Consider the following 16,432-nt stretch of genomic DNA (forward strand, 5'->3'; position numbering starts at 1 on the left):
GTTATCTCATGGCAACTGTGATATCTATGAATATTTTGTTGAAAGACACAAGAGCCATGTTAGTGAAGGAACGTTGAGATACGTTTATGGAAAGAAATGAACGGAGAAACACAGAGAAAAAGCTATATAATATAATTATATTATATAACTTTCGTCAAATGTCACGAAAATAATATCTTAAAAAAACGATATTACAATAGAAAATTAATACAATATAGTTTTTTCTCCTAATCAAGAATTGTCTGTACATTTTTATTTTATCTACGTATTTTCAGACTATTATATTTTTGACAAATGTCATAAAAATATAGCATGCAAAAAATAATATTACTATTTTTTTTTTTTTTTTTTGTCAGGTCACGTACTTTTTTATTCTATCTACGTGTTTACAAACTGTCCCCCTCTAATGGTACAAAAATATTATAAGAGGCAGTAAATATCATTATATTTCATAAAGATATGATACAATAGAAAATTTATAATATGCAAAGAATGCATTGTTATTATATAATAAAGAAATAAAAAATAAATTTCTAAAATAGAATTTTTTTTTATTTAGAAATTGCATATTTTTATTCCATCTGTGTGCTTGTTTTTTATCAAACGTTCAATTATACTATATATTCTATATTACTATGTTTAATATCGTATCTCAATTTTCATTAGAGAGAAAAGCAGGCAGGCGCTTTACATCAATTACAATGTAGCAGAGTATACGATACGTGTACAAAGTTATCAATAGATATATAATTGAAGAGCTAATGTACTTTCCTTAGTTTGCATGTTAAACTTTATAAAATCTAAAATTTCTTCCCTCTCGCAGAAAGACGTGACTTCATTGTAAAATTATTTGAATGTATTTTAAAATTGTAGGTTCTTAACGATTCTTACATAAAAAGTTTAAGTATTTATATAAAATATTTTTTTTTTTCCATTGTGTTGAAAAAGTTTTTATCTCATCTTAGATCAGAATATTATTTATATATATCTGCTTATATATACATTAAAAATTATATATTTACATTATAAAAAATATATGTAAAAGAATTCATGCGCGCGCATGTTTGGTGGCATCAACAAATATATCTGATTTGAAGACGTGCTATTATTCATATTATTCATACTCGAACAGATCGCAACTCTACATCGCGACGATAGTAGTCGACTCTATGTACCATGCGACGTTATCTCATATTCTGATTAGTACGTCGCGATTTGGGAGGTTTAATTTTCATGCTCGGTGCAACGACATCCGGATTATAGAATTATTTACAAACAGCTCCCTGGAATCTCGGGCAAGTCGAGCGTCTCGCCGCAATTACGACGGAACTGTCAAAAAAGTTAAAAAAAAAAAAAAAAAGTAAAGAGAGAGGACGAGAAAAGAGGAGAATGTAATTGCAACGGTGAATTAATTACGCGCGACATTATCGCGTTTTTCTTCATTTCGAGAGCACGAGATGCAGGCAAGGATTTCGGAGGCTTCGACGAAGGATTTTTTTTCACGCGTAGCCCGAGATTTTTTCCGTTCTCCCCCTTCCTCCACTTCGGACTGCATTCTACTACGTATTTGATTTATCTAGAAAGTTGCCCCAGGAGGAAAGGGCATGTACGCTCTAGAATTGCTTTAGAAATACGCGGCAATCTTTCTCCCATCGTTGCTTTGTTCGCTATCATTTGTTACAGCTGCTGTATCAAACATCTCCGCTTCATCAAACATCGCCGTAATAATGTACGCGAGAGCGCGGATCGGCCAAAGAATATACCGGAATTTCAGTTTTGAAATTACAATTTAATTTTATACGATTGTATAATAATAAATAATTGATACGACAATAATTGATACGAGATTGCGTAATGAATTATTAAATCACAATTTATCAAAATTCATCGCATGGATTAAATGTGATTTAGATATATCTATTTAATTATGATATAAACTCACATAATTATAGACTCACGAACCCGCTATCCACTTCTTTCTCGTCGTTTCCTCATCCATTCGGCTTCTAGTCTGATTGCCAGAAGCTAGTCGTCGATCATCGGTGATCCCTTGATCCATCGCACATGTAATTGAGTCAGTCAATCTATCAATCGCCAACACTCGCGATTTTTTTTTTCCCCAAATTCACTTTCGATCGAACATCAATTATTGGCGATACTGCGTTATTATAATAATTACCCAGTACTTTTATCCGACACGCTATATCGCGTTATTCACTCGCGACCCTTACATTACGACGCAATCGCGATACTTTCGCCCGATACTTTTTGTGTTTCTCGACACTCACAAACTCGCGTGTGCAGAATCGTTTCGATCGGCGACTGACGGAAAACGACACGTAAATACGTCAGTGATCTCGTCTTCATGACACTCACGTAATCGTACGTGATGATCACGATAGCAGAGATGTTGATAGAGAGATAAAGGATACGCATCGATCGTCCGATATGTTCTTCTCGGCACTCCCGAAATCCATGTACGCGCTAACGACGGTTATTCGCCGACTGTACTGAAGGAGCTCGCCACTTGTGACGTCACTCGCGAAATTTCGAAGCGTCCGCTAACCGCGCGCGTTGACGATTCACGTTGCATCGATTAAATATCGATCATTATCACTCGCGAGATACTTTCGAACATGATCACGGTATGTTGCTCGCTAATTATACGTAATAACGGTCACTTGGCGACGAAAAAGGCGAGCAATTGCACTAACGGACTCGCCACTTGTCGTGACGTCACTCGCGAAACTCGAGCAAGCGTCCGTTAACCGCGATTCGCGTCGCATTGATCAGATATCGATCACTAAATCTCGCGAGGATTTTGATGTAAACACGACGATTACTTGGCTCAACACTCCCAAAACTCAGCGACGATCACTACTTGATGATTAACAGAAACCGATGCGATTAACAGGGACCGTAACCGCGGATCTATTGCCAGAGCTTTTGCCGCGAATTCAGCGCGAACGCTATCTCAAGCACAGACGCTAAATGCATAGACGGTTAATGCAGAGACATAGAAAAATCAACCAATCACGCAGCGAGTACGACTAGTAATAGCAACATGGCGGTCCTTACATTAGACACGTGATTGGTCAATTTTTTTGAGCGCATGTATTATGCGATTATGCAATCTATCTGAATACGACTTAATGATTCATGCAGGCAGGACTGGCAGGAGTCTCGGCAAAGTGACGCCACAACCAATCAACTTACCAATTAATTAATCGCGATCGTCCGATCGAGTAATAATTCTCTCAAATTCAAAAGTATCCCATAATCGAAATAAATGCCCGATATTTTATTTGAGCAATATAATTTTATTTAATAATCCCGTTTTTCGCGTCGATTAAGATCGCGTAACTAGAGAACGCGAAAGCGCGGGAAAAAGTTTGAGGTTCATACGTCACTCGGCAGGAATGCGAGTCTCTCACAAGCCCGCCAACTTCTCGCCAAGTTTCTCGTCGATATTCGGTGACGCGACCGTGCGACGATACATTCATCGATCGTGATTTTAATACCAGAATTAATCAAATTCGTTTTTTTCGCGATGTAAATGAAAATGCGCGCAAAAGTAAATGCGTTTCGGATGTGTAATTAAATCGCGTATCGCGAGTGCGTAAATTTGTGCGCGCAATCGAATGCCTTTTTTTTGCAATTTATTCGTGCATGCGAGAAGGAAGCTTCTTTGAAAAATTTTGAAGCAAATACATATTGGCGTCAAGTAAATAACGAATTTTCATGCAACAGGTGCGTAAGATTGCTGCGTAAATTATATTATAATTTCTTTTTTTATTATGAGAAAGCATAACGCGTTCGAAAACAATTTCAAACGTGAAATTTACAGAGGTGCGGAAAATCTCTTTTGGGCGAGATGTACAATGCTTCGTAACATTTTACCATTTTTCCTTTTTTTTCGAACATGCTTGTTACTGTTCTCACTATTACAAAAGATCAATACTCTTTTTTTATTAACTATCAGCTATTTAATAAATTCGAAATGTTTTTTATCCCCAAAAATGTGTATATTTTATACAAAATTTTTTTTATCAAACACCGTCTTCTGCCAAATGCACGATTATATTATCTCGCAATTATAGATGCGATACATAGGAAACGATAATACGATTTAATTCTAAAACCGCACAACACGTCGCACGTGTCATACGGATGATGAGACACATCGCGACAGATCTTCATTGTTACAGAAATATCCGGTGTAGCAACAATGTGTCACTGTCCAGATTCAAGATAGACCACACAAGATAGCAAAATCTACCTAGGGCTGAGCCGTAGCCCTGCAACATACACGTAAACCACAGGCCGCGATTAGCGAGAACAAACTAATTTCCTATCTGTGTCCGGGCAACGCGCAAGTAATTATATCTATGGGCGGCGATCTTATCGTCTCATTTATATTAGAATTTGCGTCGTGCTAATCTTTTACGGAATATCGCAAAAACGCAAACTGCAAAATTGTAACGATACGTACAATTATCCGGACGAGATTTAAAAAAAAAAACAATATATAAATACTTTAGATACACGCATACAGGCATAAAATTGTTAAAAGTTGAACTCATGCAGTACACGGTACAACGATACACATTTGAATTTCGAGGATGGAAGTGTAATGATAGTAAACAATCGGAAGCGTAGAATTACATCATGAAACAAATATTTTATTAAATATAATTGTTAGTTAAAATAAAATATAGGATATTTTTAATTAAGATATTGATATTTAGAAATATCAGAAATATATAGATGGGCAAATTAATATAATCCTGACTCGTTCAATTTTTAGATATGATGATATACGCACAGCTATCATGTAAACATGCAAATTGGAATGATTTGATCTGTATTGTTACATCGTTTCGAGCAGAAATAACTATGATTTTTATTTTTTGAAGCTTTCAATTTATTTGTTACTAAATGAATCGAATGAAATAAATCGGATTGAAGTAATATTGAGATACTACATCGAACTCTATTTCCTCAATCTTCAGTTCTTTCTGTTAATTCAAGTCTGTTGAACTCTCATTCAATATCTGAATCAAATGTCGGGTAACAATTCTGGAATATCTTTCTTCTAGTCTTTGAAGCACAGTTGGAACTCTACTTTCACTGCCCGAAAAGTCGCAAGTAATAAACTTAGCGTCTATCTCAATAAATCTTACTCACACTTCTCCGATCGAATTTGTCCGACTTTTATATCGAGAAGTCGGTAAGCAAAGCGGATTGATTTTGCATTAAGATTTCAAGCCGCATAAAGTTATTAGGTTTAATAGGATTTATATTTCCTAGATTTCTAGATTCAGTCTCAAAGCTATAATGTTGGAGAGAAGAAGATACAGAGTCATTATCTTATGTCTTCTGAAATATTCAAAGAATAGATTACACACATACACATAAATAGAATTTTTATAATTAAATTCCAGCTTTACTTTTATCTTCGTTTTTCAATGCTGTTAATAATTTAATTATAGTATAATTTAATTAAAATATATCACATTTTATCCACTCTCTCTATTATCAGTTAAAAAGTTTAAAAAAGGCTAAATTTGCTTAAAGTAATATTTTATGTAATTAAATGAATTAATGAGATTTATTGAAAAATAACATTAATTATAATTTAACTCTTGAACATTTCCCTCTTAAGCCTTTTATTCTTTCATTTTTACATAATTATTAAAAGATTAAATTAATCCTGTTTCGTGAGCAAAACAAATGCTGAAGACTTGAAAATCATAAATATATTAATGATATAAACTATATTTATTTGGATCATTTTTGTTAATTAAGTAATCACTTATTTAGATATAAAGATAGATTTTGCGATTTTATATATGTACATATATTGCGGGAATAACTATATGACATATAACATAGTATTTAGTAAATTTTTGAAAATTTCATATCGATTAATGTGTTTTACAAGCTTTAAATATACGATATTAAAAATTGAATTAGAAGCAAAAAGCATTTGAATAGCGCAAAATAATTTCAGTTTTAACAGCTACGTTTAAAAACCAATACTATATACGTCAATCTAGTTTATAATCCAAGTTTTTGTTGTTAGTGACAATAATTTTGCAATTTAATGTATGCTTTAGGCAATTGTATGAAATAAAAATACTGCATTTATCGTGGAAAAAAAATATTCTATATGTTCACATACTTTGTTGACTGTAACATTTCCGGTAGATAAAAACTTGTTTATTATCCTATCACAAATTTAACACGAGAGGTAGAAAATCTTTTCTAAAAATCTCATATTTAACATGTTTAATATTTTAATAATATATAACGAGTATAAAAGTTCGTTGTTTTTAAAATCTATTTTGTGTACATATTTTTTTTTTTTTAAATAAAAAAATAAAAATATGAGGCTTACAGACTATAAATCTGGTCCATTTTAATTCTTTTATATAAAATATATATAAAATAATTGTATTTACAAAATTAAATACACATAAACCGATTACACAAAAAACATATTGAATAAAAGAAACGATTGATAAATATTATTACATTAAACATTACATTTTTATTTACGTAATCTTTACGCAGTTAGATAATTGCGTAGCGTTCCTCCAGAACATGTTAACATCTAGCTGGACAAATATTTGTCACCTAGCCTTTTTCCGTAACGAAGCTGCTTTAGTATCATATGTCGTCTTGTATGTACCGAGCACATAAACGATGTGTCATTGGCGCACGTGCTCCAAGTACATTAGTCTCATTTCACCGCCGGACACTTCCTCTCGGTCCATCCGGCAAAAGCGGCCGCGTCCATCCATGCCACTGCATAATCACAGCTCATGAAATACGATGCAAGTCGAGATGCGTGCTATCATCGCGTTAAATCATCTCGACATGTTGGCCAAGCGTAGGATCTCTTTATGTCTCTTTATATATGCGAGCATTATGTGGCATTAAAACTGCTCCGATAATTATTATCTCTGTTATGAACGTAGATTGCGCGCTCGATAAAATAGCCGCGTATTTATTACATATATAGTTGCGCGTGTAACACGTAGCTAAATTTATTATGTAAAGCAACATCCTTGAATTAGAGCGTTGGAGTAATTTGAAGAGAAGAATTCGTGGAACGCGTAAAAACGTTGCTTGTCTCGTTAATCGAGAACCGTGACCATGATCATGCTCCGGTTACTCCTCGTTCAAGAGCACTTTCCGACTATTGAAGAATGGCATCTTTGCTTCGTAAACCAGTCGACATTGCGTTATGATAATAGCAGTATGAATAATAGAATGTATGCGCCGTAGGCGTAGTAAGAGCATATTTGTCATCCAGAGTGCATGCACCCAGCAATAGGAGCTCGCACACCGGATATTGGTTATCAAGGAAGGCCCCATAAATGTAGAAGCTCTCTTCGATGTTGCTATTTTAGTGCGTTGTAGTACGCTTTTCTTTGTTAGCTCTCAAATGTAACGCATACAGTCTGAATATATAAATTTCCTGCGCACATTTCATGAATCTAATATTGTAAAAAAGCGTACGCCTTTGATAAGCAAATCTTTTTTATTTAGTATTCGGGTTATGAGATTTATGTGTGTAATATATATTTCTTCCGATTAAAGGTTCTCAAGAAAATAAAATTAAAACATTAGAGAAAAAAGAAATTTCAAAGATTATATTTGATAAATAATAGTTACAGTGAAATTGTACAATATATGATGAGAGAGAAAATATTCGGTAAAGCGAAATCGATTCTTTGACATACGAATAGTTTGTTTTATGGGGAGAGGAAGAAAGAAAGAGAGGGAATATTCGAATGCCAACCGATAGATCTGAGCTTCGCCTCGAAATATATGAAGCCCGAGATGAAATATCCTTCGAAATATTCGTAGAAAGGCAAGACAAAGCTTATGCTCTGCATCAGTCGATATAAGGCACAGATGTCGGTGACACACAACCGCATCGATCGGCGCCGACTGTAGCGTAGAAAGCTAAGAAGCTTCTGCTTGAGTTATCGATACAATGTACCGTATAAATGTCCTAATGATTTGTTTTTGAACGTAACGAGAAATCCTACAGGCTCTTTGCTGTTTGATCTCAACTCTACAAATATGAATAACAATATTAAATCGACTTTTATGTATCATGTTATTTACTGGGTAAAATCAGATTAACTGTTTATCCATATATATCGTTTATTTACTATTGCTATCTATATACAAATTTCATAACATTTTTTTTCGCATTATTTAACTGACGTTTCATTTATTTGTTCCAAATAAAGAAATGTTTTAAGATCTAATTTTACAAAAATACATTTAATGATACATTTTCAAAGTAGAATATAATAGGTTTTAAAAAAATCAAGAAAAGAAGTAATTGCATACATTATTTGTGAATTATACGTATGTTGCTAATTAAATAATGACTTTGATACATCACATGAGAGATAGAATCCATTTGCTATAACGCTAATAGGACTTCCCTAACAATTCAGAAATTAGCCGTCACAGCCACGCCCGTTTCCCGTCACATACAGTACGGTGACGATTATTATTGTATAGTAACTAGAAATTAACTATACAATGTGCACTGACGGATTATGTATTATAGTAAATACATTTGAAAAATAAGATATTTGAGAATAAAGGAAATTTTTCTGTGGTATAGCTGACGTATTCAATATATTAATTTTTAATCACACTTGTTTAAAATTTTACCATATTAAATATAATAAATTAAATATAAAATGATTAAATTTCCAAGAAATGTTACACGCATAATATTTTTACACGCATGATATTTTGCTTACGTAAATGAAGAATTGATTATGTAACATATCGAAATTGAATAATATCAAATATTTGTTCGAAAATACAAAATGTTTTACAACAATTGGTAGAAACGCGAAAGAAACAATTCTAACTGCAGTATCACTTGCAATCATATCCTTAATAAATAATGAGCTAGCTTCCTATTGTTACGCACCTTTATTAACGCGCCGCGTATAAACGGATACATTTATAGCGAGCTGTTGAAACGTGAATTTATAGATATCCGCATCCGCGTACCTGAATCAGTTGTACAGTCCAGTTCAAAATAGAGTCGAAACAGAATTTCTATCTCGGTACACGGTTTTCCGGAACAAAAGTGGCTTTTCTAACGAAACCCGTAAAACGAACGCGCGGATGTAAATCCTTACGACCGTACGACACGAATAAATCACCGAAAAACTTTCTTAAAAGTTCATTCAACTCTTTTCTCTGACGCTTAGCGAGGATAAAGGCATTTTCCGACTTGCACAAGCGCACGAAATCCGCTTGTCTTCCATGAAATTTGTGTTTCACAGCAACACATATAATATAATTTATTAATTGCAACAAATTTTTTATTACTTTTTCTCTCGATATATTCAACGTTTAAACGCGCGCAATATGTTTTTTTCCGCTTCCTTTGTATACTTCTTTAAATCTGAATTACATCTCGCTCGATAATGCAATCTATCAATCCTTTCATGAATTTTATGGCGTGCTTAGAAGCAAGAATCTGAACGCTAGCGCTGATTGGCAGTGCATCGGAAAGAACTGTCAGCGAATAAGAAGGACTTTGTTTTTTTTCTCACTCTTATGGACGTTCAAGCGAGCCCCGAGGTGCGATTACCATTTTATCGAGTCTGATTTGCGAGCACTTTACACGAACCTTGTTACTGCATGGGCATTGTGAGCGAAGGGCTGCGCTTACTACACATTGTCGTCACTCTCTTCAAGATTTAGTTGGACCTCAGGTGAAAAGATAGAATTTGTACGTATGTTTTATTACGTTCGTGCGCGCACGCACATACATATATACTTGCCATGTGATACATGCGATATCACAGTGTATATTCAAGCGTTATCGTCAAGTTATGACACTGATCAATCATATCTGGGGAGAAAAATACAGGGACTACACATCGAATAGCGGCAGAATACAACGCGAATCTTCCGCAATTGATTATGGAAACTCGAGTACAATGGATAAACAACGATACGCCGTTGAATTTCAATTTCATGAGTCGATCAATGTTTACCGGGTATCTCCCCGTTTCAGTATCACGAATTCGCACGTGGTGTTTGCACGTGACGAATGTGCTCTCGGTAATGCACAAATAAATCGATTTCAATCATAAACAGCGATAGAATCACACGAAGGAAATTTTCGGTAAACAATCGTTTCATTATCATTGCAAATTAATACAAGCATGTCGGTATGCGCATTATTACGCTAGCACCTCTAACGCACACAATTCTATCGGATATAATTTCAACTCATCGGTAAACATCAGATACGTCAAAAACTCATGATTTAACATAAATCATTATTCGATATCTTTGTAATAAAGCTTCGAATGAAATTTTTGTGCTCCATCAATACCGATATAAAAAGAGCACAAATCCTTTTATATATTTATTTAATTTATACGTGATATAATAGAAAGTATTATTTAAGATTATTATATAATTGTAAGTTTCTCTCTTCCTCTTTCTCTCTCTTTTGAAATTAATCTTGAAATAAAATCTTCGTTTTCTATGTCAACACAAAGAAAAAGAGCAAAATGCTTTTTTATATATTCATACAATTGATATGTAATTTTACAATTTATGTATTAGAATATTTCTCTTTAAACAATGCAAATTTACAAATTTATTATTTTACGCGCATGGTAGATATCCTTTGTTAAACAATAGCATTTGACATCCAAATACAGCAAGCGTAACTCTTTTGCATACAACTATGCGTTAATAATAAGTTAGATTGATAATAAGTTTCATCGTGAAAGGGAAAAGAAAGCCACGATACAGTAGCAATTCTATTGCGACTCGCACTGTAAACTGCGAATTTACTCGTGAACTGCATTGCGGCTCTTTCAAAGACGATAGACACTAACGAATGGCAAGGAAACGAACGCGAAGTTTAATTCCGAGGGATCTCCTTTTGTATTACGTCGACTGAGTAATAAAGATACAAGGCTTTAACGTTTCTTCGACCGTCACCGAGACGAACGCGAATGCTTCAACAAAAGAACCGGATGTTTTTTTACGCGATAAACCTTTACGCGCAGCAACCTCCGGTGGCGGCAATCAAGCGTAATTGCATGCGGAAATGCAAAACATAATCACCTGGTGGGTAAGTCCTATTTTTCCGACTGTAGTCGGCCAGTTGGTCATGCAAGGATTCGTAATTACGTCGTGTAATTAGAAGATAACAGATAGGCAGGCGGCTACCATGTTTTTCTTTCACCACATGTCTGGAAAACGTGCCGCGTCATTGGGCGCAAAACCGCATGCCGCTCCTTTAAATCTTCCACGGAGAAAAAGGAGAGCACTCCGCTAAATAAATTTTTAAACGGCCCCGGGAGAAACATTAGCGGAGTAAATTTTGGGCAGCTGATACCGTTGCTTTCTGATTATTTTAAACGATTCATGAAATTTTGATAAAACATTTATGCAAAGGAAGAAATAAAAAATTGTCTGTAACTACAATTATAAAATTAATTAAAATATCAAAATCTATTAAAAAATACGATTAATGTGCCGTTTCAAATATTTAAATAATATCAAAGTATTGTAAATAATTCTTTAAAATGAACATATCGGCAATTTATATACTTGAAGTAATATGTTTTTGTATAAATGTGATTAAAATATTTTACTGTAATTAAAACATTCTAGCTTTCTTTGAAAAGAATATCCCCAATTGTCCGTCCGTGTTTCACTAGTAAATCAAAAATTCTTTTGACGACTCGCATGAGATTCCGATATGTGCATTAATTCGTGTGAATCCATCGATAATTGTCCATGCCTGTCCCGCGCGAAAATCCGATTAGACGGTTTAAAATCGATGGTGATCGGTATGGGGATCTACTCGCGATGGATGCGAGCCGATGGACAATTCAGAGAGGAAAGCGTGTTTGAAATCGGTCGAAGGGCGGATAGCGTGTACTAGGGTGGAGAGACGGAGGGGGACGGTGCGAGGTCGGCGCGGCTTGCAATTACCATTCATTACTTTGTTGGGGCCAATTGACATAACTGATTGGTATTCGGCACCCATGCCACCCTCAAAGGACCCCACCGACCGTCACGAAGGGGACTAATGCAGTTACCTACGTCTGCGTTGCGGGCTACATATACGTCTGATACATCACGACATCGAATACGCAGAGTTAAATCGCGAATGCGAAGCATTTTTTCGTGAATTAATTGCGATTTTAAATATTGAAAATATTTACGTGCGACAACTTGAACGCTGTGCTCTCGATCTACAATTTTTCATCTCGAGAAATATATTCCTCGTTTTTTTCTTTTTTTATCTCCTGTTATCTTTTGGCGTGTAGTCTTCATTTAAATTATTCCGTAATTTTAAAATGTCGAGACCTTTGATCCATCTACTTTTAGCGAACTTCGCCCATTCTGTAATCGCAATTGCATAAATATTAATTTGAGAAAAAAACATACAACTGCGATCTAAATGTAGAGTTAATTTTGAATTATATAAGTTTACTTAATTATTCCGTTAGAAAATTTGTGATATTTATTTTATTATTCTCTTTCTCTCTTTCTTATATGTTATAATAAATAAGAACTATTTTATATTCTTTTGCAAGTGAAAAATAATTGATTAGAAATTAACCTCGTTTCTCTCTTGTTGCAGAATTCTTGCATAGCAAAATGGGGTTGCGATATAAATATCCTGCGTAACGCCGGCAATTTTCGATATAAAGGCGCTCAAAACGAGGTAAGTGAATCTGCCAATGAACAATTTTGTAATAATTGCATGAAAAGCAACATTTGCATCTCTTTTAGTACATACTAAAAATATAACACACACATATGATGAGATATATTGCTCATTTTATATACATTCTCACATCAGTTGCGATTGACTCAACTTTAATCAATTTTTTTCCCTCAAACATAAAGTAACTCGGCAAATTTATAAATAAATTAAGCAAATAAGAAGCTAATTTGTCAGAGTTACAACATTCATTTTGAAATGACAAGCTCTCGTAAATGCAATTCTCACGTAGAATTTTTGATCGAGAATTTCTTTATATAATATTTTTTCTCAAACTTCTTGTTCCGCAAACCTAAACGACTTGTGTGTAACTCGAGGTTTTTTCTTGACCAAGCACTATTTCTTCCCGAAGGGAATACACGAGGAATGGAAAGTCAACTGATAAATAGTTCCTAATGCTTCTCTGCGTCGGTTTCTCCCTTTTGGGGGCACAAGTGCGCCGAGTACACTTACGTTTTCGAGAATTTCGGGCTCGCTTAGTTCCGCGTTCTCGAGAGAAATTCTAACTTACCGTTAAGAGAAGCGAAGCGAAAAATTCTGCTTCATTGCGAACGGATGACATTTTCTTCCGCGGGAACGCTCACGACGGCATTTTCACGTTCCTTATCGCGATGATGTGGGAGCATCATTTCCTTAGAAAAGTCCTTTTAGAATAATCGTGAATGAACGATAGAGAACAAATGAAAACAAATGAAAAAATAATATTTAAAAAAAGTGGGCGAACACAATTGTTAGTTCAAGTGGTATACCGCATTTAAACACTTTGAAAGAGAATACATCAAATTTTATTTAAAAAACATTAATGTTTAATAAATCTCTTATTAAGCTATTAATATTTTTAATGCGTATCATTATTTTTACTATTATATAGATTCTTTTCACACACTTAGAATTTTTTAAACTACCGTTCAAATTTATTTATAATTTAGTTTTATTAAATTATTTGAAATGGCAAGTGCAAATTTTTTCGAAAAATTACCGAAATATAAGTTGAAAGTACTAGAAAGATTACACTTCATGACAAGTGAAGAATGTACACTGAAAAGAAATATATTTCACGTTCAGCGCTATGAAATACTATTACTGCACGTCAGAAATCGACGTTGTAGCACTTTTGAGTACAACTAATGTGTAGATTTGAAAAACATTCTTGCACGCGATCATCATGGCTTTTGTAAAAGCGTGTTACAATCAAAATATTTTATCACAATATCAATAGAATGAAAGATATCAATTATTAATAATTAAATAAATTGTATTTTTCGTTTTCTGGGTTTTTTTTTTCCAATTTCGAGTTTAACATGCTACATGCCATTATATTTATTTTATCGAAACATTTAGATTAATGCTATTCTGTTTGTCACATAAACACACACTGGGACAAATCAAGGCTTTGTCGCGAGACGCAATACGACGTCCAGAGTATTGCACGTCAATGACAACGTTTACACGACCCACTTTACGGCGGCTTACCGTACCAGCTTAGTGTACCTTGACTGTTAAATGTGGTATAGACTGTGATTTTACGCTGCAACTATTGCGACCGTATAATTACACGTTCGTACAAAGAATAGGGATAAAGTCTTGCGAATGCAAGAAATATGAATATTTAAAATTGAACCGCAATATTTTTATTTTGTTGATATAAACATTTTTAGAAAAAATATCTAAAAAAAAAAACATAATATATTTGTATCACTATAGACATTGATGATTTAAGTACATTAAATTCTTCTAGTAAGAGACAGATACGGATAGCATGTGACTTGTCATCGCGTATACGAAATAATACCAAAGCTTACAGCTAAAAGACATCTAACGTCTGAGAGATTAGAGTGTCTTTTAGATCTCGTGACGCCTTATTTCTTAGATATTTATATTGCCCAGATACTTTCGCAAAGTGCAACGAGAATATTGAAGACCGCGAGAATTGTTATTTCAAATTGCGTAACACACAAAATCGGTCGACAATTCAATTGTTCCTTTTTTTTTATCCAATTAATCTGATGTCGAGATAGTTTCTCTTTACACATCACGCCTCTATACAAATCGACCACCAGCCAGATGACTCTTATTGCAAAATTGCGCGATATAGAGATGTGTGTTTCAAAAGAGTATCCGATATGCGCTGCATTGCACGTATCCATTCGACTATCCCTTTTTTCCGCATTTATTTCCGTTCATGTCATCGAACACACGCGTGCCAACGAACATGCTAAAAGATCAAAATAGATATTTATAAATGGAAATGGAAAAAGCGATCGCGTTATCATACGCCAAAAATGCAGTCAATAATGCGTGAGTAACAACGCCAAAAACAATGGAAATAAAATTTAATTGATGTCGCGCACAAATTCATGTATACTTTTTCATAAAAGAGAATTGTATTATCAATAAATATGTCATACTCAGCTCTTCGAAAATCTCGCAAAGAGATAACGCTTTGAAAATCTACAAAATTATTATTTTTTAATATATTTATAAAATTATCTGATTTATTAAATTCTTCTAAAGAAATGCTTTTTAGGCGATCAATATTCTCGCGCTCTTCTTTCCTCTTCTATATATAATTAATAATTCAACTGCATTACATGCTGACGAAAGAACTGTTAGCCTCTCTTCGTTGGATTTAATATATTATTATTTCATGATAAAGCTAATTAATATGTCAAGGAGATACGTAAAACAGAGCCCCATTTTAGCGACCGATCAATGATTCGGGACAATGTAATTATTATCAGCTCCATTTACGCCACTGACAGTGATGATTCATTAACGGGGTAAAAGGTGAGCGGGCCATATGCGCCGCTATTTTTATAGGACCATTATGAAAAGCTTGCCTAATTCAGTCTGATGTCATTAACGTCTACGATTCGGCGATAAATTATTCAGGATAATTGGATTCAGGGCGTGCATAAAATCCACTTAGTATATGGCGCCTATTCAGTAAGCGTAGTCGCGGTACATGCACATAAAAAGGGGTGGGAGGGAAAGGCGGGCTAATGCTCGGACAGAGATTATTTTATGCTCGGCTCTATAGCTCGTGTAAATCGACGCTATATAACGCAAACCAGCCATGGATAGCGTAATATTAATAGTTGTCCACATCGCAAAATAACATTATTATGAAATTATAATCTTTCTCTAAATTCGCAGCTCGCCGAGACCTGCGTAAAGCTGCATAAAAACTGTAATTCAAAATAAAGCATTACTTTATTTACATTATCAGTACATTATAATATATTCAGAATATGTGTGTGTGTGTGTGTGTATTAATATAATTTAGTATTATTACTCTCCAATTTTTATATCGATATAAACCCTTCTATTTTTTCTACACATTTCTATCTAATTGTTTTATGTTTGCACTCTTCTTTTTGTTTAAGGAATATTTAATAATTGCTTTATTTACCATCTGTTAGTCTCTTTGTTGCTCTCGAAAAGGGTCTTACATAAGATATGTTTGCAAAAAAAGCTAATCTTTAACATCGTAGATTGCATAGTACGTACGTCTTGTTGCATTATTAAACGAAATGCGAAACAATTTTCCGTGTCTGCGAGGCACCTAGCTAGCAGTTGCTTTGTACTACAATACGCACGACGTGCAAGCAA

At 34.2% G+C, this 16,432-nt stretch overlaps 1 protein-coding gene across 1 annotated transcript in view; it reads left to right on the forward strand.

Moving 5' to 3' along the window:
* The window catches only part of LOC126850225 (protein artichoke-like), a 79,247-nt gene that overhangs the window by 17,354 nt on the left and 45,461 nt on the right, over positions 1-16,432 (forward strand). Inside the window, exon 2 of the mRNA XM_050592975.1 lies at positions 12,677-12,760. The gene's annotated coding sequence lies outside the window, so the exon portion shown is untranslated. The remainder of the gene's footprint in view (positions 1-12,676; positions 12,761-16,432) is intronic.

This window comes from Cataglyphis hispanica, chromosome 6, assembly GCF_021464435.1.
Source record: "Cataglyphis hispanica isolate Lineage 1 chromosome 6, ULB_Chis1_1.0, whole genome shotgun sequence".
NCBI classification, from domain to species: domain Eukaryota; kingdom Metazoa; phylum Arthropoda; class Insecta; order Hymenoptera; family Formicidae; genus Cataglyphis; species Cataglyphis hispanica.